Here is a 24,431-nt window from a genome sequence, read left to right as displayed (position 1 = left end):
AAACCATGGCATCTTAAAAACATAACTAAGTCGGCCCAGCTTGTCAGACCGATATCTAAGGTCCCCCAAACTCATGCACCCATATGTTACAATCTAGAGTCCTAGTGATCTTTACATATGATATTTGAGAAAGATCCCTTCAGGCATTCTTTGTGAGAAATAGCGGTATTTACAATAAGGATTTAACTATCAGATGAGGATCCTGAGTAAAAACTGCAGCCTGCTACAGTGATTTATTGTCTTTTATTCTTCACTCACTGAGCATCATACGTAGTACTCCGGGCAAAGCTTTAGAGACTCTATGAGCATCAAGTGGATGCTTTGAAAATCAGAGGGAATACTACATAAACTATCCGACCACTAGTAGTTTGACTATTGATCCATGCCAAATTCCTTGTTTCAATCGTTCTAAGTCATTTTTATCACAGATTTCGTAAAGGATCGGGACGACCCATCAACGAACAGCCATTCGTAAAGTACTCCAATTGTTTTTGTGACATCACAATTGAGGTATCTTTAGTCCGTGACTTTGACTCTGAATATTATAAGCGGTTAGGAAATGTTTCAACTGCCTCTCTGAAAAATTATGATTTACATGCCACATTATAATAGGTGACAGATAATCAGATCAGGAAGTAGTTAAAAAACCAATATATTGTGTACATGGTGCACTTAGGCATATAAATTTTCCTTTGGAACTCTTAACTTTACACAATTCATCTATCACTGGGATTTCTTTCGTGTAAATCATATATCATTATGCATAAGTGAAGATGTTAAGGTTTTTACATAAATATTTGTTTTGCGAAATCTTGTGAATCTGTTATGATGAGGCAATCATCAGGTTGTTATTCGATGAAAGTACATTACAGCATTGTTGTACTTTATTATGAGCAAACATGAGTGATACAGGGAGACCCAGATGTATCGGGACCGTTTATTGCCCAAGTGCGATCCCCCTTTAGGACATGATGTTAGGCCTCCAATGCTCATCAGTCGGTTACCATGGCATAGGGTAGCTCCCAACTAGTTCCATAGCAACGCATCATTCATCATAACTTTAGAGTTTTATTGTGGTGCCCAGTAAGCCTAAAATATTGATCAATATTCTAAGTTTAAGGTTGATCACATGCTAAATAAGTGAAGGGAATATTTTTTGTTCACCTGAAGTATAAGATTGTAAATGACTGGCTTGAAATGATATAAACATTTTCTGACTTAATTGCAATTTAGCCTTTTATATTATAGCAAAATAGTTAGACTGTCTGAATGAGTTTAAGTTTTGATTAGCCAAAGAAAACCATGTTATGACAAAGGCACTTTCTTCATAACATAAGGTATCGATAATCTCTTATTTGCAGTCGGCGCTTGCTGCAGTTGAATTCTCCAGTGATCTATAAAAATTACCTTTGGTTTGACTTGCAGAGCAGCTGAGAGAACTGGTCGTCAGCCATATCACGTACTCTCTCCCAACTGAGTTTCAAACAGCACCCCCAGATTCACTCTTGTAATGGATGACATATTAGCAAATGACAATTGAAATGTAAATAGCTACCTCGTAGCCATGTGGTAAAATAGCCAATGAATTTTAATAGCGACCTTACCACTCTGTAGTTAAAAGGTGGGATAATGACAGACTAAATCTGAGATCTTAATCCACACGGCTACCTATATCAACATATATTGGATTTCTGTCCCATGCCAAAGATAGAATATAGGTTTTTTTCACTCAGGAAGACTTGCTCTGTCACTGACAGTCACTTTTCAAAGAAACAAATATAACACTCTCACACTGTACATTTTACTGTAGAAACATCCACTGTTTTCTGAAGCTGAAAGTTACAAACCTGTGATTACCTACATGCAAATACATGCATATCCATTCCACTCTAATATCAACTTATTTTGGACTTAAACAATAAAACATTTTCACGCCTTTGACCTCTAAAATACCATGAGCCCAGAAAAATTTGGATGTTCTGAATAGCATACAATATGTCGCTGACACTCAAACACTAAGGTATCTTCATGCAAAAATATTTTGTTTATCAACTGAATAGCAGTCAAAAACTGTCAAAATTGAGGGTTTTTCTACTGTTTTTCTTTAAATTGCCAGTATGACACATACCTGAAACATCGCACAATATCCTTGGAGAAACATTCTTGCAGCCTGTATATATAAAACTTTGACTTCTTCATGCTCTGATCTGTAGTTTAGAAATCCACAATGGTATATGTAGATCCAACTAAAATTATCCCTACTACATTTACTTGATGATAAGGAGCAAATTATGTCCCATTTATGTAGGTTCACCGCAATTGTCAACACTGGTAGTCTGTGTTGAATGATCATTACATGTATTTCTACAACATAAAAATTCAAAGAATAGCAGCAACAACTTTCATGTTCTATCAATGATACACTCGTCATGGAAAATATTCATTATTGATTTAATAAATAACGAAGTTTTGACTAGTAAGCCTTGTTTGTGTCTAGCGATAGTCAACTAGTGATGATAATAAGAGTGCAGGAAAGGGTAGTGAGATAGCTTAAATTATGTTAGAGAAAACTCGGAGGCTGATATGTAGCTAATACCACCTTTTAGAAAATTTTTCTAATGTATTTATACAGTGCGAAATTTTTTTGTTTTTGATAAACTGTATTGTAACTAACGCATGTGAAATGGTTTTATTGTACACCAAAGTGTTATCTTTGTCATTCTCATAAATAGCCAAGCAGATAACAGATTTGCAAAAGGAAATGTACCAGACAATATGGAAAAAAAATTAATTGCGACTGCCACTGAAATATTTCCAATTACTGTAAACTTGGCTAATTCGAATCGCTCTGGATAGTTCGAACAACGCACATTTTTAATATCCAGATAAATTGATATTTTTTTAGCTCTAGTTCGTATTTGAACACTGACTTTTAGTAAATCAATCCTATTTCGGATCAATGGCTCAGACACGTCAATAAATGAACGAAAGGTAAGATTTTGTCGGCAAATAGGGGTCCTAAAAATGATGATATACATTTTGCATATTGCAACAAAAATGTTTCGAATTCTAAGCATTGTATAAATGAACATATACAATGACCATGACGACATAGATAATTGAAATTAATGAAACATTTTACAGTTATAAAATAAATCAATGGCCGATATCTCGTACACAAATGAATCCAGCAAGACGAAATATTTAATCTTACTAAATCTTTGACCTTACACTGTAAATTTGAACTCGATGTACTTGCTTGGAAACACATGGAAGAAAACACCAATGTTTGCTACAAAAGTCCAAATCTAGACACTATATTATCAGTTTAAGTCCTACATTAAAAAATGGCAGTTTCAGTGAATATCTTTATGTTAGCGCGTCATGATCAGGATTTAAAACCTGTAAACACATGCCACACACTTGCTTGGACAGGCCAAGTTGCGAGGTGTCACAGCGGCATTCAAAGCCAGCCGCTGGGTTACAGCAAGTGGGTGTGTTTACATATTTAGCTCTAGCCCAAACAATCCACTTGTTGGCAAATTAAACAATAGAATCATTACGTAGCTTTTTCAGCTTAAAACTAGTATCGTGTATTATTTTAGAAGCAGACAATTATTGTGCAATCAGGTGGTTTTGGATAATCTGACAGTCACAGTGCGATGGTGACCTAATATTACGAACGGAATGTAAACAAGATATCTTCAATAGCAGTTTCATAAATTCACCTGGACTTTCTTTAAATAATGAAAAAACTAAATAATTAGACTAATTAACGTTTGTTACGAAAATATAAAAAAGATCTTTTAGTAGAATTTTCTGTTTTTTGAATAAAAGTTTCTATCTCAGGCCGCGATCATGCACGGTGCTGTTTTGGGGTCTTCTCCTACGTGCACAATGCATGCGGCATATTCGCTCAAATTATTAATTATAAATTCACAAATAAATATGCTGCATGTTTACGAGATAGATTGAATATTATTCCTTTGAGGTAAATCAGTAAATCTATATACGTTTGTATAGATTTTCTCGTCCTACATTGCTTATGCTAGTGTACATCGGTACTCAAACTGATTTCTTACTGATTTCATCTCGGATAGTTCGAACTCAAATTTTTTTCGACCTGAAGCTTAATTTCGGATTTTCCAACTGGACATCAATATTTCATTTGATTTTGTTCGAACTAACCAAAGGTTTACTGTAATATGAGTGTTGAGATAAACAAACCATTAAAACCCTCTACCATTAAACAAATTTTCTTTTGATTATGTAAAGCTTTCAGTGCAGAGAGTAGTAATGGCCGCGTCACCTGAACATAGCAATATCTTTTAGATTCACGGTATGGCTGTTCTTGTCTGCCCAAAGTAACAAAATCAAAAGCTTTTCAGAACATAAGGCAATTTGGGTTGATTTTTCTTACCATCATTTAGTTACAAGTTGGACAGGGTGCAAAGAGTTGGTACCATATTGCATATTTCTCGTCGAATTGTAAACATTTTATTTTGAGCATGTGAAGATTAAAAAGTTTAACTTCATGATCATATTTATGGGTTGAATATACCCTATATCATGCATTGAAGTTTTCAGAAAGAATAATATTTGACTGATAACAACAGCTGCACCACTGATCATAGTAGTAATAAATTATGTCTTTTACCTGATGAAATAAAACAATATCGAATTTTTTTTTTTAGCAAGGTGCCGTAGAGCATAGCAACACCCCTGGATCCCACAGTATTATTTTGATGTAGAACCTATGCATGTTTCATGGTTGTCTAATATCTAAATAGAGACTGGTGTTGTGCTAGATTAGATTTGGAAATGTTTCCATTATAACTGAGAAATTATTGAACCAATAGCAAAAGATACAGCTAGGGCACTAGTGTGATATATACAGAAAGTTTCATGGAGCTTAGTTGAATAGCCTTTTAAGTTGTAGTCCAGAATAGCATCTTAGACGGACAGAGCCCAATTTAATATACCCCGAAAACGTTTTTTGCTAATGATATAAAACAAACAAAGTAGGTGCAGTTATCAAGCTACAAAAACAAAACGTGCCAACTACAAACATTTGGAAGACATACATAAAGTGTACTCAACCACACAATCCAAAATATTTCCAAATCTAGACCATGGTTGGCTTTCACTTAAAGTAATGAGCTTTATTCATCAGACGCAGATTTACCCCCTCCAATGAATTACCTGACACGTAGGAGGAGACTTTGGGTTCGTTCCCCAGCTCTCCTGGGATCAATGCTGAATATTTAGGGTTGTGTTTTAGCCAGGACTTCAGGGCATGACATGCATGTGAAGCCAGAGGACTCGTTAGGTGTAGCTCACCGCCTAGGCATGAGGGCTGTCAAGTGTTTCCAGACTCAGATCCCAGACATCACTTGACACCATAGGATAGAAGTTACATGTAAATAATAATTCCATGCTACAGTAAAATGTGTTTACCATGAACTTTCTTACACCAAAATGATGATTAATATCAATATTCTGTAATAAGAGAATTTTCTATTTCTTGACAAATATCTTTCATTTGAATGTACAATCAAGTGTATAATGCATCATACTCTAAAGTTTCTCAGGATTTCTTCTCAGTGTTGATAAGCCTTCTGAGTTATGATTGTGCTCAAAAGAAGTTTATTGTATTTTTTTAATACATTTATACAGTGTATTTATATTATTCCACAAAACATTTTTAAATCTTGTGTAAATATTTTTTCTCTCAATCAGTTGATATAAACATAGTGTACAATTTATTGAGTAGGCAAGCAAAATCAAAACTTATATAATTCTGAATACATTTTAAAACTTTGTTTAGTACCGTTTTAGTGCAGCTATGGCAGCAGGTTCCTGTTCATCTTTCTGCTTGTGATGTGCCCAGGAACTGCCAGGCCTGTCAATGCAAAGTAAGTATACCTATACATTACAATCTGTCAAGAATTGTACATCAGTATTTAGTATAAATATACCTGTATAAAAGTGTATCTTAAAAGGATATAAATTCTGAGTTGCATTTATAATAACTGTGGACAGCATTATCAAAGTTGACTAATTTCTGTTACATATGACCAGTGCAGATCCATCATAAGCAGGAGACACATTATCCCTATCCACTTCTAACAGACAGTAAATTATTAACCCTCAATTCAAATTTAAAGATAATTGTCATCCCGTACAGAAGTCCATTGACCTTAAACTATATGCAAAATTGGACAAGGGAAAAAAAAATCGAAATGAAATATCATTAATTTGCTTTCGTAAACTGTGGGCAATTCGACAAGCCCATTTGTTTTTAATCTACTACGTTTGTATATGGCGATAAACCAGTGTTATGCGTCAAAGACTTTCTGAACCTCCATGTGCGGGTCGTTTTTTCGTACAGCAACCATCAAACCAAAGGGTAAAAAAACCCAAGCAATTGTGGAATTATCTCCTCTCCTTCACACTTAGTATACTCTCCTTTGCACGCCTGGAACGGATCAGGGTGGATCCCAACAGGAGGATTTTTCTTGTTCAAACTCATATGCCTGAAAGATAAATTAGGTACTAAAATAATTTTAATTTGGGGAAAAAAATAAAACAAAAATCTTTCATTAATTCTCAAACATGTTAACCTGCAAAGAGGGTATAATACTATTGTCTTAAAGTTGTATATCACTAACCTCATAATACTTGTACTTTTGAAATACCTATGTCTCGGTGAAAATTCTTTTTTTAAGGCTATTGTCTCATATTTTTTTCTTCAGGGCAATTGACACACATGAATTACCCCTCAAGTTGTGATTTTGTTTTGCACCCTCTAGATAGGGATTCTATAAATCCAATCATTATTTAGATGACCTCTCATCCCTCTTAAAACTTTAAAAAAAAAATCTAAAATGTTACCTTATAAGGCTCTGACTGTTCGAACTCTGTCAGCCAAGGATGGCCATCTTCTCTAGTTCTGAAAACATAAATACAGGTAAAGGTACAGACAAATTCTGGAAAAAACAGCAAGAATACCAGGTATACCATATATATTACATGATAATTGAAGACAACCAAGAGAGAATATCTTGCTGTTACACATACATATGTTACACATATTTAAATCAAGATGAAATCAAGCTTACTGGCTACCATATAAACCAAGGTCGAACCAAATGTTTCTGAGATACTTACTTATCTACATCCTCCCAATGCTGTTGTAATTTCTCCCAGAAGTCCTCATCTGCAGTGTTTCTACTTCCTGTTAACTCAGCAAATTCTTCCTCCCACTGGTCCACCACAGACTTACCAGCAGTCTGAAGGAGAAATACGCAGTTGTCAGTACATACAAGAAATGCTTCACATTAGAAATACTGCAACTACTAACTGTAACTGTACATGATTTACTGTATTAAGACCTAAAAAGAATTTGCTAAAAGCACAATAGCATTAGTAGAACTATGGGTTTGATTATAACTAATGTAATTCCTGAGGTAAAAAACGAAACTAGCATAATTTGTTTTTGAATATAATAATATATTATTTAATCATACCAGTTACAAATATATAAATGACCACTTATCAAGGAGTCAAAATAGCAATGCTGTATTAAGCAGTAATGGACAGGAGTGAGGGTGATTTGGAACTCAAAAATTCATATTTTTAGTCCACAGTAGACTCAACTGTCACCTGAGATATTTCAGAAAATGCTCTCCATGCTAATCTTTGAAATTATGAGTAGATATCATATAGTTCAATTATCAAATTGAATTAAGGTCTCATGGATATTTGATGAAGTTTGTCAAAATCTATTCACAGACATTTTTAACTCAATGACAAGTCATTGTGCTCACATTGTCCAATAGAAAATGACTAACAAAGGACAAATTATTAACAATGGACAAAAACACTGACAATGTCAATATTCCTTGTTTCAAATTGATCTTATTCTGAAATGACATTTTAGCATTAAACTGTCTTCCTACAAAATCTATGGTCTATATAGATGCCAGAGCTTTGCAGACAATCTTCATAATGGGCGCTAGCCTATATTTACATTATTAACCCATTACGGGGATCTCTACATTAACATTGTTTAAGTTAGACAAGGAAAACTGTTATCAATGACGATTTAATCCACAAGATGGAACAGCCATTTTGATGTTACCGTGTCAACATTAGTGATGTCATAATGGTAACGTTTTGGGTGTCAGTTATACCCTCATGGACTTCACTTTGTCTTGGTTAGTTTATAGGTATGTAGAAGTGACAGGTGAATTTACATATAAAGCAGCATTGCGTGTTTTAAGACAATGCCATAGTATAGTAATTATGAATAGAGGTAACAATAAAACAAATTATTATAACACATTACACAACAATTTATAACAATAACCGAAAAGAGACAACGGCAACAACACAAATTAAAACAAAATATTCACAACAAAGAAGAAATTATGCAGTATAGCTCTATATGTAGCAAGCAAAAAAATTAAATATTCATATAAACAAAATTTGTGTGTCTGATCTTCATAACAGAGTATTTATTGCTTTTGATGAAATAAGAATCATTCATTGATGGAAAGTAATTAAATAGGAGAATGTCACTGAGCTAGATTACACTTTATTTGATGAATTGGAAATGCATGTGAAGCTAGCTTAAGTTTCATCTGAATTTGAAACAATCAAATAACTACTTTATATCAATTTGTATGTTCCACTGACCTTTTAACACAGCAGAAAAAAAGACAATAGTTCATATCTTGATATATCAAGAGCATGCAACTATTAACTTAATGTATTTTTCAAACAGACTTAAACAACCTCTTTAGTCTTATGACTTAAAAAAAGATTTTTCAGTTGACAACAATAAATTATTTTAAAATGATTAATTCAGATTTTACTCCACTCTCAGACATACAATTGATGAGTGATGTGCATGAAGGAGAAAGAAGCTGAACTAGCACAATAGGAGAGAGACAAAAAGCCTCGGCGTAGGGGAGGAGAGGTGTGTATCTAGGCTAGGTAGTACCTGATGGGTTACAAATTCCTGAGCCCAATCATCAGCCCGGTCCACGGACGATTTCTCTACAACCTCGTTATCTTTAATTGTTATTTCTCCATCGCCTATCCTCTTCACAAACTTCATAAACTGGGGATAAATTTGTACACCATGTCAAGTTTACTCGCTAAACTCATACTACTAAGCCAAAGTTTGAACTTTAATCATTCTTCATGCTGATCATGATTGACTAAAAAATGTTAAAGTTAAGGGATGAGTAGAAGTAAAAAATGTCTATGATTTTGATGATATGAAGATTAAGTCATTTATTTGTGTTCATGAATATATATAGGTAAACTGATTATATGGCTATTTCTAACAAACCAAAGAAATTAATATAGTACTGATGATCATGATGATTTATGCATTTAGCAGCTAGTTCCTTAATCCCTAAGCGGTAACGGTAACAATATGAGCTACCATTTCACCGTGTATAGCAGTCAGATGACATTAACACTTTGAACTGTCCAATCACAAGGCTCGTTTAGAAGTTATCTAGATATTCTGTTTATTATGGATACAACATCACGCCATACCAGGATTTGAACTAGTGGTCTGCTACTAGACCATAGAACCTTATAATTAAAATGAATTTAATTATAAATCTAAATAGGTCCCATGTATTTGCAATTAGCACATGCTATAAACTAACTGTAAATCCAATGGAGAGGAAAGCTTGGGAAGATTAGGTACAAGAGAAATGCAAGGGCTCTCTGGAAAATGGGAAAGGAGGATATTCTGTTTATAAGGAAAGGCTAAAAGCAGTGAATATCTTATCAAGCCTTGTTAACAGAACTTCATCAAATTAAGTGTTGATCAAAAAAAAATATGTCACTCTATCAAAATGAAAACTGCAACATATTTTCATGTTTTGTTAACACTTACGAAATCTAAAAGGACAATTTAAATTTTGTATAAATTCAAAAGGTAATATAACAAACATTTCAGGCTATAGCCTACCTCAGAGTTTGCGAGTTTGGGATCATCAATACCTCCCACTAGTTCCTTGGCCGTCTGAGATAGTTCAGCATCATTGGTCTGCTCTGTACTAAAGTCTTCCACCCACTTAGAGTCATCTAGCAACACTTCCTTCTCAAATTCTTCTGTCCTGTAAAAATATTCTGGTGTCATTCAAATATTTCAGAAATGTAATATTTAAAGAATATTTACTGGTATTTGTACCAATGCAACATCATACAACATTAATAATTTTTGGCTTAGTTGTTAATTCTGATATGTCAGAAATAAGTTTAATGACAAACAACATCTAAATCTATATTGTATACAATAATATGATAATTATAGTGAGTGAAGATTATGGAACATCACAATGTAATCAATCTTACCTGAACATTCAAGTTAAATGAACTTTAACATAATGCCATATATTATAAAGAATATTTGAATGAAGAACAATAAATAAATCAAATTTTGGTTACATGAATATAAATATGATTTCCAGTTTACAAAATATAACATTTGATGTATTGTGTTTCAGATTAAATAACAATTCATGTACTTTTGTACAATTTCAAAGTTCGAATTTTATACCAACCAGGGCCTGTGTTCAGACTGATCGAGATAGTCCTCTGCCCATTTGACATCGGTGGATGGTAAGATTGCAGGTTTCTGTGACATAAAATCATCAGCCCATTCCTGGTGACCAGCATCCTTTCCGTCGGTCAGAAACTCTGATGCCCAATTGTCTTGTGAGGCCAGCTCAGCAATCCCTAGGGCTGAAGCAAATAGCAACAAGGACATAGTCATTCAGATCCCCCGCCAATGGAGATATCAAAGCTGAAGTAAGTTTGATTGTGGAGACTTATGTGTATGAAAAAAAAAACAGGAAAAAGGAAGTTGAGCTAAAGAAAGATGGAGTATAATTCAAGTAGAGAGGGGCTGCAATTGTTGAATCAGGTATACAGCCTTGACATTTATATTAGACTATATACACAAAGATGGGTGGAGTTTTGCAAAGTAACAATTACCATTTACCATGATATTTTCAGCAATGCTTCCATTGTAACGGAAAAAAGTGCAAAAAATGAAAACCTAAAAATAGCAAAAGGTACTACTAGACCATAATAAGAATGTGTCTATGAAGTTTCATGGAAATATCTCTGCTGGTTTTAGAGTTGTGTTCCGGAAATGATTCTTACACAAATATCTGCAATTGTCAGCAATGTTTCCATAGTCACAGAAAAAAGTACAAAAAGTGAAAACCTTAAAACAGCAAAAGGCACTACTAGACCATAAGACCAATGTGTCTATGAAGTTTCGTGGAAATATCTCTTCTGGTTTTAGAGTTATGCTCCTGAAACAAACCTGGTACAAAAATATGATATTTTCAGCAATGTTTCCATGGTTACGGAAAAAATGCAAAAATGCAAATCTAAAAATAGCAAAAGGCACTACTAGACCATAAGACCAATGTGTGTATGAAGTTTCATGGAAATATCTCTACTGGTTTTAGAGTTATGCTCCGGAAACCATTCAAACGGACGGACGGAACCCATTTGTATATCCCCCGCCAACTTTGTTGGGCGGGGGATAATAACCAAGTTTTATAACTACAAAAAAAAAAAAAAATACAGAATACTGCCAAATTAAAGCAAATATTTATGAGAGGGGTCTTAATTTATGCTTAATGTTCAAAAGCCTTTCAAGGTGTGAATGTTTTCTACATGGTGATAAATGCATACATTGCATGTGTTTCATTCACCTTCCCAACCAAATAATATATATGGCTTATATAGCAGTTTTGCTTTGCCCTATACAAGCTACTGCTTCGGCACTTACCTCTTTGTGGAGCATATTTTAATTCAGCTTCTTCAATCTCTCTCATTTCCTGTAACAGCCCACCCATGTGGAACGTTTGTGGAGCCATAGATGTCCTCGGCCCTGACAGGAACTCATCCACCAACTAGAAAAGAATATTTGTATATGATGCATCTTATCAAACTATATTATCAAGAATTTTGAAATACCAAAATCAAAAAGGCTATTCAATAAACAAAGAATATAAATTATCTATAGAGCAAAGTGATCTATACACAGTTCAATATATTTGGGATCCCAAAAAACTTTAGAAAGTAGTCTTAATCTTATTATCGGATCATGAATTCATGTACATTATACTATTTTATGATTATACCAGTAATTCTTTTATTGATCAACATTGACTTTCTCATAAGATTATTCTGTTAATGTTTTGACTGTACATCACTATCATATCTGAAAAAAGATCACCCTATACAATACTACACCACTAACCTCATGCTCGGATATTTCTGTAATTGGGCGGTTTGCCTGTTAAAAGAAAAAAATAAATAAATATATCATGTTAAAATAAACTTATTTTATTACTATTAAATACAAGTATGGAACTGGTATAGTTTTACTGGATGGGATTTTCTGTTTTTAGACAATATGATTAAAATACAGATCCTAATTATCACTACATTTGACAAGAGGATTTGACAACATCCCATTTTGATCCAGAATTATTTTTGTGTACGTAGTCAACACAACAAAACTAATTGTATATGTATATTGGGGTGAAATGAGCTATACACATCATAAAATTTTTTTTCCACCAATATATATACAAGTATCAAATTCTTTTGTAACTTTAGTTTTCAGTCAAAGTGATATACAATGTTAAATATAAAACAATACTTACCACTCCTAAATGGGATTGGGGCCTCCCAAGACCTTCCTGCAAAAACAAATCCAGTAGGGTTAGTAATATTATTTGTCACAATTCAATTAGCAAATGAGCAAAAACTGAACATGCACCTTAGTTAAAGATGCTCCAACGCCTACAGAGCAAAAATGATATTAATCATTTGAACTATGATGAGTGTTTAATCATGTATACAAAAGTCCAATTAATACAAAAAATAATATAAAATAATTTATTTTGCCTTTGGGTCATGCGCAATCAGTACTTCATTCCATATAAGATATAGTGGCACGGAATTTTTTCGGGATGCAATTATTTATTTTTTCATATCTTGAACTTGAAGTAAAATTAGAAGCTCAAACTTTTCAATGGCAGTAATGGCGTAAAGTAAATAACTGAAGAAAAATGCTAAATCATCTGCTGCTGTTTTTGATAGTGAAAAAATACCATTTGTCAGCGGTGTAGCATCTTTAGCTTTAATACATAGTACAAATGTTACATTTATCAGACCAGCCTATATTATTTTACAGTTAAAACAATAACTGACAATTAATACCATCTGGTTCATAAAAGCAATAAAGTTCAGTCTTCTAACCTCCAATAATAAGGAAAATCTCCACATATGATCATTTGAAGCTCAGAAACAGAAAATGTGTGGGGAACAGATTTGGTCTAAACCAAAGTGACATAATTCAAACCTTGAATTAATGGTTATTTTATTTGCTATTATAGTTTGTAAGCAAGTGGAAAATTATACATGTATGCACTTGCTATTCTAGTAAGTAGTTTTCATATTGGGGATAATTAACTACAACAGGGACATAATAAAATATGGTGACACAGTTTCTTACTATGATGTTGACATCATCATTTAAAAGTAAATCATAGTTAATAAAACTAAAATTTGAATATGGAGATTTAATCTTATTATGATATAAGTAAATTAGGCAAAAAAAAATAATAAAATGTTTGTTTAGGGTTTACCCGACCGACCCTTATTTTTTACCCCTGACATTAATTTTTTTCACACTTTTCACAGAAAAAAAATATAAAAAGTATGGATTTCTACCTCAAACTCTGGTTTCGGCCATCATTTTAGAGTTAAAGACACTAAAAAAAGAAACAAAAATCCTCCCCACAAACCCTATTTTTTTGCCAATGTAACCCTAAACAGACATTTTAATTAATAGATATATTTGAGCAAGACAGAAGTTCAAATTTATGTTGTTTGTTGTTTTTAACAAGCAACATAAAATATTAAATTTGAGAGACTTACCTGTAATTATAAAAGCATTCTACATAATTTTAGAGAGATTAAAGTATCCTACAAGTTTCTGACCACCACTACAATCTATTAGTTATAAAATGGTTTAAGTTATTATCCATATATATATACAAGTTATCCAGAATTCTCACATTTTTTACATTGAGGTTCAGATTATAACATTTCTGTCGACAATGCACAGCACATTATATATTATAATTGGCTTTTATTCAATCTAATCAGGTCAGGGAAAACCATCTCTTTAAGTGTTATATGGAATCTAACCTATAATAGCATGTTACTTAGTAACTTTTTTCAAATTTTTCTCAAAGTGTTGCATCTATTTTCAATACTTTCCAACATGTAAATAAATCTAATTCTTACATTTGTGTTAATTATCATAGTTAAATAAATGCAATTTGTGAAAATATCTGGAAAAAGTTCATTTGAAAGCATTTCTATCTTTTTAGTAATCAAATCCACACTCCAATTTGGGTATAATTCTCTAGTTTGTATATAATACATAACTTATTGGTTTCCCCCAACCTTCTAATGGTTGATTAAAATATCTTCCAGTTCTGTTTTGAATTTATGAATGTCACAATAATTATTAGAAGAACTCAATTCAGAAGAACTTTGATACAACTTCAGCATATTCGTCTTCATTAAATGTAAGCATGCAGGCACTTAATGGGTAGTATTACCTGTCTAAGTGCCTTGTCCTGTGTAAAATGACTGGTCAACTTCATCAAGGAGTTACTTCCACCACACTCCCCTTCAACCAAGTTTCTCATTGCCATCTTGAAGGTATCTGTGTGCCAATGAAACAATAATTTATTTACATACTGTAAACAATAATTTTATCAGATACCTAATACAAATGTAAGTTTTGAGACGATAACTTTGTTATGATCTAGATATATCGTGAAAATCTATCCGTAACTATGAAACTGAAAGAGACTGAAGAAAGTTTACATATTACGCTCCTTCACACATTGGTATTTAGCACGCTGATAAGTCCAAGACCCACTATAGACTAATATTTATCTCTATATATTAGTCTATAGTGGGTCCTGGACTTATCAGCGTGCTAAATACCTATGTCGGGCAGAATCGGAGAATCGGGCAGAATCGGGCAGAATCGGAGTACAAAATAGTCGTTAAAATGATAAATATGTATTAAATAATAGTGTAGATATCAGTTTTATTAATTTGTTTTGGACCGATTTGACCAAAAAAAGTATAAAAAAAATCATATTTTTCTTGCATGGTCGGACAGAAAATTACCGAGCAGGATCGGTCAATTTTAAAACTGATTGTTAATTTAAATCAGAGAAAAAATATTCAAAATAGTTAATATGACTATGATCTTGATAAATAAATATGAAATATATAGGTATTTTCACAAAATCCACGTAATACTAACGGCACAAAGATCAATTGCAATTTGCAGTTCGGATAAAATGGACTCTATATATATACGACCGGGCAGGATAGGTCTTTCGTTAATATAAACATTCATAAATCGTGTTCTACTTTTAATTAGATTTAATAAGAATAACTATATCATTATTAGTTAAACTAATTGATATATGTATGAACTGAAAAGGGAAAATTTATCAATGTACATTGCGCTGGCTTAGATAAGTGTTAAATGGTCCAAAACGACGATTTACAGGATCGGGCAGAAACAGACTTTTTGATTTATTGTTTTTACCGAAATGTAAAATATTATATGAAAACCTTAGTTATTACGTCTATTACACCTTATTTTATACAACCAATACCGGTATGTATGGACTATGACGAGAAGTTTAATGTACTGCACAAAATAAAAGTAAAGTAGCTTGAATTTTTAAAAAAAATACGGTATACAAATTTGCGCAGAAACGGACTTTGATTTGTACTATATTTTCTACGTTTATATATCAATTATAATTAATATTATTATTATGTCTTTTACTCAATAGGTTCCATTATAGTTAAGCAGGACAGTGTGAGATGTAATTTGTTTCCTTTATATGCAGGATCGAACTCTAAAAAGGCAGGATCGGACTTTATTTCCGCAGGATTGGACTCTAATAAGGCAGGATCGGGCTTTAAAAAGGCAGGATCGGACTCTAAAAAGGCAGGATCGGACTCTAAAAAGGCAGGATCGGACTCTAAAAAGGCGGGATCGGACTTTATTTCCGCAGGATTGGACTCTAATAAGGCAGGATCGGACTCTAAAAAGGCAGGATCGGACTCTAAAAAGGCAGGATCGGACTCTAAAAAGGCAGGATCGGACTTTATTTCCGCAGGATTGGACTCTAATAACGCAGGATCGGGCTTTAAAAAGGCAGGATCGGGCTTTAAAAAGGCAGGATCGGACTCTAAAAAGGCAGGATCGGACTCTAAAAAGGCAGGATCGGACTTTAAAAAAGGCAGGATCGAACTCTAAAAAGGCAGGATCGGACTTTATTTCCGCAGGATTGGTCTCTAATAAGGCAGGATCGGGCTTTAAAAAGGCAGGATCGGACTCTAAAAAGGCAGGATCGGACTCTTAAAAGGCAGGATCGGACTTTATTTCCGCAGGATTGGTCTCTAATAAGGCAGGATCGGGCTTTAAAAAGGCAGGATCGGACTCTAAAAAGACAGGATCGGATTTTTTTTCGGCAGGATCGAACTCTTATAAGGCACGATCAGGCTCTAAAAAGGCAGGATCGGACTTTAAAAAGGCAGGATCGGACTTTATTTCGGCAGGATCGAAGTTTAAAAAGGCAGGATCGGACCTTAAAAAGGCAGGATCGGACTTTAAAAAGACAGGATCGGACTCTTATAAGGCAGGATCAGACATTATTTCGGCAGGATCGGACATTATTTCAGCAGGATCGGACTTTAAAAAGGCAGGATCGGACTTTAAAAAGGCAGGATCGGACCTTAAAAAGGCAGGATCGGACTTTAAAAAGGCAGGATCGGACTCTTAATAAGGCAGGATCGGACATTATTTCGGCAGGATCGGACTTTAAAAAAGGCAGGATCGGCCTCTAAAAAGGCAGGATCGGACTTTAAAAAGGCAGGATCGGACCTTAAAAATGCAGGATCGGACTTTAAAAAGGCAGGATCGGACTTTAAAAAGGCAGGATCGGACTTTATTTCGGCAGGATCGGACTTTAAAAAGGCAGGATCGGACTCTTAAAAAGGCAGGATCGGACTTTAAAAAGGCAGGATCGGACTTTAAAAAGGCAGGATCGGACTTTAAAAAGGCAGGATCGGACTTTAAAAAGGCAGGATCGGACTTTAAAAAGGCAGGATCGGACTTTAAAAAGGCAGGATCGGACTTTAAAAAGGCAGGATCGGACTTTAAAAAGGCAGGATCGGACTTTAAAAAGGCAGGATCGGACTTTAAAAAGGCAGGATCGGACTTTAAAAAGGCAGGATCGGACTTTAAAAAGGCAGGATCGGACTTTAATAAGGCAGGATCGGACATTATTTCGGCAGGATCGGACTTTAAAAAGGCAGGATCGGACTCTAATAAGGCAGGATCGGACATTATTTCGGCAGGATCGGACTTTAAAAAAGGCAGGATCGGCCTCTAAAAAGGCAGGATCGGACTTTAAAAAGGCAGGATCGGGCCTTAAAAAGGCAGGATCGGACTTTAAAAAGGCAGGATCGGACATTATTTCGGCAGGATCGGACATTATTTCGGCTGGATCGGACTTTAAAAAGGCAGGATCGGACTCTAATAAGGCAGGATCGGACATTATTTAGGCACGATTCGGACTTTAAAAAAGGCAGGATCGGCCTCTAAAAAGGCAGGATCGGACTTTATTTCCGCAGGATCGGACTCTAAAAAGGCAGGATCGGACTCTAAAAAGGCAGGATCGGACTTTATTTCCGCAGGATTGGACTCTAATAACGCAGGATCGGATCGGGCTTTAAAAAGGCAGGATCGGGCTTTAAAAAGGCAGGATCGGACTCTAAAAAGGCAGGATCGGACTCTAAAAAGGCAGGATCGGACTTTAAAAAGGCAGGATCGGACTTTAAAAAAGGCAGGATCGGACTCTAAAAAGGCAGGATCGGACTTTATTTCCGCAGGATTGGTCTCTAATAAGGCAGGATCGGCTTTAAAAAGGCAGGATCGGACTCTAAAAAGCAGGATCGGATTTAAAAAGGCAGGATCGGACTTTAAAAAGGCAGGATCGGACTCTAAAAAGGCAGGATCGGACTCTAAAAAGGCAGGATCGGACTTATTTCGCAGGATCGGACTTAAAAAGGCAGGATCGGACTTTAAAAAGGCAGGATCGGACTCTTAAAAAAGGCAGGATCGGACTTTAATAAGGCAGGATCGGACTTTATTCGGCAGGATCGGACTTATTTCGGCAGGATCGGACTTTAAAAAGGCAGGATCGGACTCTAAAAAGGCAGGATCGGACTTTAAAAAGGCAGGATCGGACTTTAAAAAGGCAGGATCGGACTTTAAAAAGGCAGGATCGGACTTTATTTCGGCAGGATCGGACTTTAAAAAGGCAGGATCGGACATTATTTCGGCAGGATCGGACTTTAAAAAGGCAGGATCGGATTAAAAAGGCAGGATCGGACTTTATTTCGGCAGGATCGGACTTTAAAAAGGCAGGATCGGACTTTATTTCGGCAGGATCGGACTTTAAAAAGGCAGGATCGGACTCTAAAAAGGCAGGATCGGACTTTAAAAAGGCAGGATCGGACCTTAAAAAGGCAGGATCGGACTTTAAAAAGGCAGGATCGGACTTTAAAAAGGCAGGATCGGACTTTAAAAAGGCAGGATCGGACTTTAAAAAGGCAGGATCGGACTTTAAAAAGGCAGGATCGGACTTTAAAAAGGCAGGATCGGACTTTAAAAAGGCAGGATCGGACTTTAAAAAGGCAGGATCGGACTTTAAAAAGGCAGGATCGGACTTTAAAAAGGCAGGATCGGACTTTAAAAAGGCAGGATCGGACTTTAAAAAGGCAGGATCGGACTCTAAAAAGGCAGGATCGGACATTATTTCGGCAGGATCGGACTTTAAAAAGGCAGGATCGGACTTTAAAAAGGCAGGATCGGACTTTAAAAAGGCAGGATCGGACTTTAAAAAGGCAGGATCGGACTTTAAAAAGGCAGGATCGGACTTTAAAAAGGCAGGATCGGACTTTAAAAAGGCAGGATCGGACTTTAAAAAGGCAGGATCGGACCTTAAAAAGGCAGGATCGGACTTTATTAAAAGGCAGGATCGGACATTATTTCGGCAGGATCGGACTTTAAAAAGGCAGGATCGGACTTTAAAAAGGCAGGATCGGACTCTAAAAAGGCAGGATCGGACTTTATTTCGGCAGGATCGGACTTTAAAAAGGCAGGATCGGACTTTAAAAAGGCAGGATCGGACTTTAAAAAGGCAGGATCGGACATTATTTCGGCAGGATCGGACATTATTTCGGCTGGATCGGACTTTAAAAAGGCAGGATCGGACTTTAAAAAGGTAGGATCGGACTCTAATAAGGCAGGATCGGACATTATTTCGGCACGATCGGACTTTAAAAAAGGCAGGATCGGCCTTTAAAAAGGCAGGATCGGACTTTAAAAAGGCAGGATCGGACTTTAAAAAGGCAGGATCGGGCCTTAAAAAGGCAGGATCGGACTTTAAAAAGGCAGGATCGGACATTATTTCGGCAGGATCGGACATTATTTCGGCTGGATCGGACTTTAAAAAGGCAGGATCGGACTCTAATAAGGCAGGATCGGACATTATTTCGGCACGATCGGACTTTAAAAAAGGCAGGATCGGCCTCTAAAAAGGCAGGATCGGACTTTATTTCCGCAGGATCGGACTCTAAAAAGGCAGGATCGGGCTTTAAAAAGGCAGGATCGGACTTTATTTCGGCAGGATCGGACTTTAAAAAGGTAGCATCGAACTCTAATAAGGCAGGATCGGACATTATTTCGGCAGGATTGGACAAAAAGACAAATGAAAGCGATTACATAAATAACACATATTTGACGTCATAAATCAGGACAATATTATAAGAAAATTGAGAGGAAAATATATATAGAGAGAAAAGGAAAATTCAATACATCAATAAGGAAAAATGATTAAATACAAACTGACATCTTCAAAGACATCATGATATAAATGTAAGAATGTACACATATTTACTGGAACGCTAATTCAGCAGCTTTCACAGAAAAGCAAAAACAAACGTCAGCAAATCTTATAGAATACCCATCATCCGGTAATAGTTCCTGTATATAATCAGGGATGTACCCTAATAAGACACAAATAAGTTCGTGTCTATCTAAATTGTCTAATTTTACGTATAACTCAACTGGAAAATTGTTCACGATATTTGTAAAGAATTCATCACGTAGATCAAATAGATCTTGATGTTTACAATCAAGTAAGCAATGGGCTAAAGCATCATGAGATATCACATTACATTTCGCACATAACAGCTCACAACGTGGGCTTAACAACCACAGACTTGCTACTCTACTGCAAATATTAGCTTGAAAAGAAGATAAGTGTTTCCAAAGAAACCAAAGAGACGACGGACGAAGTGATCCATGCAAACATTTAAATCGACTAAAATCATCACAATTGCTAAGGCGCACATGCCATTCAGATTGTTCTTTCCAATAAATAGCATTTTTGACAAACAATTTCCAAGACTGTTTGGAAGGGAAAAACCCGTCTTCCAGAAATAGGTTCAAGTCTTCTTCTATACCGTACTTAAAAATAATAACCCAGATGTCGTTAATGACACCTTTAGTACTTTTATAAACACCAAGGTATTTCTGGTATAACCTTAACAGAAATAGCTGTTTTACTGCAGCTGAAAATCTCAGACGACACATCGAACCAAAAAAATGAAGTTTAGACTGTTCGACTTTTGCCTTCAAAGAAATAAGGCCCAACATACCAAGTGCCATGTCCGATCTAGTTCTTAAAGGAAACCCCTGAATGACTTTGGCACAAAAATGTTGAATTATTTCAAGCCGCGACCAATCTTTCGAGCTTAATGAAAACCATAACTCCGAGCCAAATAAACTGCACGGAAGTGTGATAGAGCGAAATAGCTTCAAACCAATGAGAGGGTTTATCGAATTAGCGATTAAGCCTCCATTTAAAAACGAGAAGCAAGTGCTTCTAAATTTGTGAAGTACATTTTCAATATCAGGACAACCAAGTTTATATTAAACCTCCATTTACAACTATATCCATAACATAAATTCATCAAAACATCTAGATTACATTTAGTATAAGATAAAAGTACAATATCGTCAGCCTGAGTGGGACAGGTAACTTAACATCTTCTATCATTAGTGAAGACTTTGATTTACATAATTCTTCCAAAAGATCATTGATAAACAATGTATACAGCCAGGGTGATAAAATACTACCTTGCCTAGTCAGAATGTAATATTTGGATTAATTGAGATATATTTTGTTTACAGTAGCCTGCAAAACTTAGTAAAGCATAATTTGATAATATATGTATTATATTATATATCAATGTGCATCACTTTTATCACCCTATAAAAAACCTAAGCATTTCTACAGAAGATAGACTTCTGCAGACTGCAAATTGTTTGAGAGAATGCGAATGTTATACTATAACTGAAGAACAATGAGAAAGTTTTGCTGATTTTGAAATTTCGTTAACTTATATACAGTAAACCTCCAGATAGTTTGAACACGCAATTTTCCCAAAAAAACAGTAATTTTATAGCTAAGGATGACTTTTTATAATATATTCTACTTCGGAAAGGTTCGATTTTTTTAACTGGATAATTTGATACTTTTTAAATATGTATATATTCTTTTAAGTGTCTCGTAAGTCAGATCTGTCTGGGCATTTTTATTCTAATTGGTAAATTATTTATCATGGCTGTTTTTTACCCTGTTGTAAAAATGTGTGACACTCTAATAAATAAAATATTTTATCGTATTATTGTATTGTAATAAAATTTTCATACATGTACATGTTATGCGTAAATGATACCCTTATGGAATAAGTACAGTCGCACAGGTGAAATTCACAGGTAAAACACAGGTAAATCCAGGTTTACTTCTCTGAAATAGACTATAATCCTTGTCATAACAATCAGATTATAAAAAGTGGGCAAATGGAGATACAGCCGTTATGAGTACCGCTGGAAATATCAATTATCACAGTATGACACTAATTAATGCCGTACGGAAATAACAAATCGGCACAGGTATACTTTAATACTGTTTCAAACAAAGAACAAGGAGACGAATTGATAAATTCTAAACGTTTTTTTTGAAAATTATTAAATATTCTGATTTTAATTAAACTCAATGTTCTAGATTATCCCATTAATAACCCAAACCTAATCTAAATAATTTTTTTCTTATACATGTATTATCCAACCATTCACTCATCCCCTCTATCATATTTCAAACATACAAATACAATATAATATAGATACAAATGCATTGAAATATACTAATTTCCGATAGCCGTGATATATATCAATTTCCTGAACATCGTACGTTGTAGAAGCATGCGAAAGTATGAAATTTATGCCAGTAAAGACTTCAACTTTCACATTTACAATGTTTAAAACATATATACATAAAATACAAACGTATTGCCATCCCTGATACACAAATTTCAAATTACGATATTTTTAGATTCTAAGTATAGTAATTTATATGAAGTAAGTTTTGTAGTGATAATTCTGCATCATTAGTTTAGAAACTTCCAATGAGTTAAACATACAAATCCATTAAAGATGCTCCACCGCTGACAAATGGTGTTTTTTCACTATCAAAAACAGGATCAGACGATTTGATATTTTTCTTCAGTTACAAAAGTTACTTACTTTACACCAATACCACCATTGAAAAGTTTGAAGTTCTAATTATACTTCAAGTTAAAAATATAAAAAATAATTATTTGCATCCCGAAAAAATTCCGTGGCACTATATCCTATATGGAATGAAGTATTGATTGCACCAAAGGCAAAAGAAATAATTTTATATTATTTTTTGTGTTAATTAGACATATATATACATGATTAAACACCAATTATTGTTCAAATGAAGAATACCATTTATGCTCTGTCGGCGGTGGAGCATCTTTAACATTTCATGAAGGAGGACTAATGTTTTTGTAAATATTTTTAATAAATATACAAAGTGTCTTCGTTGTAGCAGAGATTTAATCACTATTTTAATCTCTGGTTCTAGTAATTGTTACAATTGTAAATAACCCATAGACAGTCGGGACACTGCGTGATATCAAATCATTTTATTTCATTCTCAGCTTGTCGTCAAATCATTTTATTTTATTCTCATTGCGCGCCGAGAAAATAATGCATTGATATTTCTTCTTTAATATCCTCCACCGGCAACTAAATAACTTGGCTGGGCATTTTACCACTGAAGAATAATTTTTTAATTGTATATGTTGTGTAAAAATGTGTGACACATTAATAAATTTAACTGCAATAATTAAAGCAAGAAAGATGAGTATCAAGGTCGTATATATATATGATACTAGACGTACGTGCACCGATCATCACAAACATGCTGACCGAGATATATAATTGACATACATTAATTAATACGTTTCTACATGTGGTTTGCCATGCCATTGGTTTGATGGTTATGTAATACCTAGACAAGGATGTTATTTACCTGTACACAATCAAGCGTCATTCATCGAACTGACCTGTAATTAGAATTACCTGACTGTAGCCGCAGGCAATTTGTTATTTGGCGGACTACATCGGGGGTTTTGCTATTGTCTTACTGTCAAGCAGGTTAGGACATCCGTAAAATGGGTTTTATTGTGATTTTAATTATGGAACGCGTCTACATCTATGTTTCTAATAAAATTATTGAGAATAGATTTTACGATTTCATTTCAACAAATTTTATTATATGCAAATACATATAAATGGATTAGATAACAGGCTATGCCTATATAAATCTTCTCCATGATGGTGTATATAATTTAATTAATTCATTAAAATATTATTTAATTTATATAATTAACTGCTCACACACACTCACTCATTCTCCTTTCATTCCAGTAGGCTAGTGACTAAGACAGAAGACAGATCATAGACAGAGTTTTGATGTAGGCATAAATTGTATACATATGTATATATATATATACTAGTTTCAAGTATACAAACGATATCGAAGAGGTTTCTTTATAGACATCTTATAGATAAATTAACTCTTCAATGAAATCAATTATTGATGCATATACGAAGAATATTGCACGTCTAAGACTTAGTTCACATAACTTAGATATTGAACAAGGGAGATATAGGAATCGTCAGAGAATTCAAAGGTTGTGTGAGGTCTAGATAATGCTAATGACATTGAAGTTGAGTTTCACTTTATACTTACATGTAATTGTTACTCTGATTTAAGAAAAAAATATATTAAATCATATTATTATAGACGTCCTAA

General features: G+C 34.5%; 1 protein-coding gene and 1 pseudogene across 1 annotated transcript in view; one reads left to right on the top strand and one right to left on the bottom strand.

The window, feature by feature from the left end:
• The window catches only part of LOC138318720 (retinal rod rhodopsin-sensitive cGMP 3',5'-cyclic phosphodiesterase subunit delta-like), a 108,333-nt gene that overhangs the window by 65,821 nt on the left and 18,081 nt on the right, over positions 1-24,431 (top strand). The window lies entirely within an intron of this gene.
• On the bottom strand, positions 5,824-14,956 carry LOC138308151 (peroxisomal targeting signal 1 receptor-like; annotated as a pseudogene).

The sequence above is a fragment of the Argopecten irradians genome, chromosome 1 (assembly GCF_041381155.1).
Source record: "Argopecten irradians isolate NY chromosome 1, Ai_NY, whole genome shotgun sequence".
Classification (NCBI taxonomy): domain Eukaryota; kingdom Metazoa; phylum Mollusca; class Bivalvia; order Pectinida; family Pectinidae; genus Argopecten; species Argopecten irradians.
This window is presented reverse-complemented; position numbering and strand designations above follow the sequence as displayed.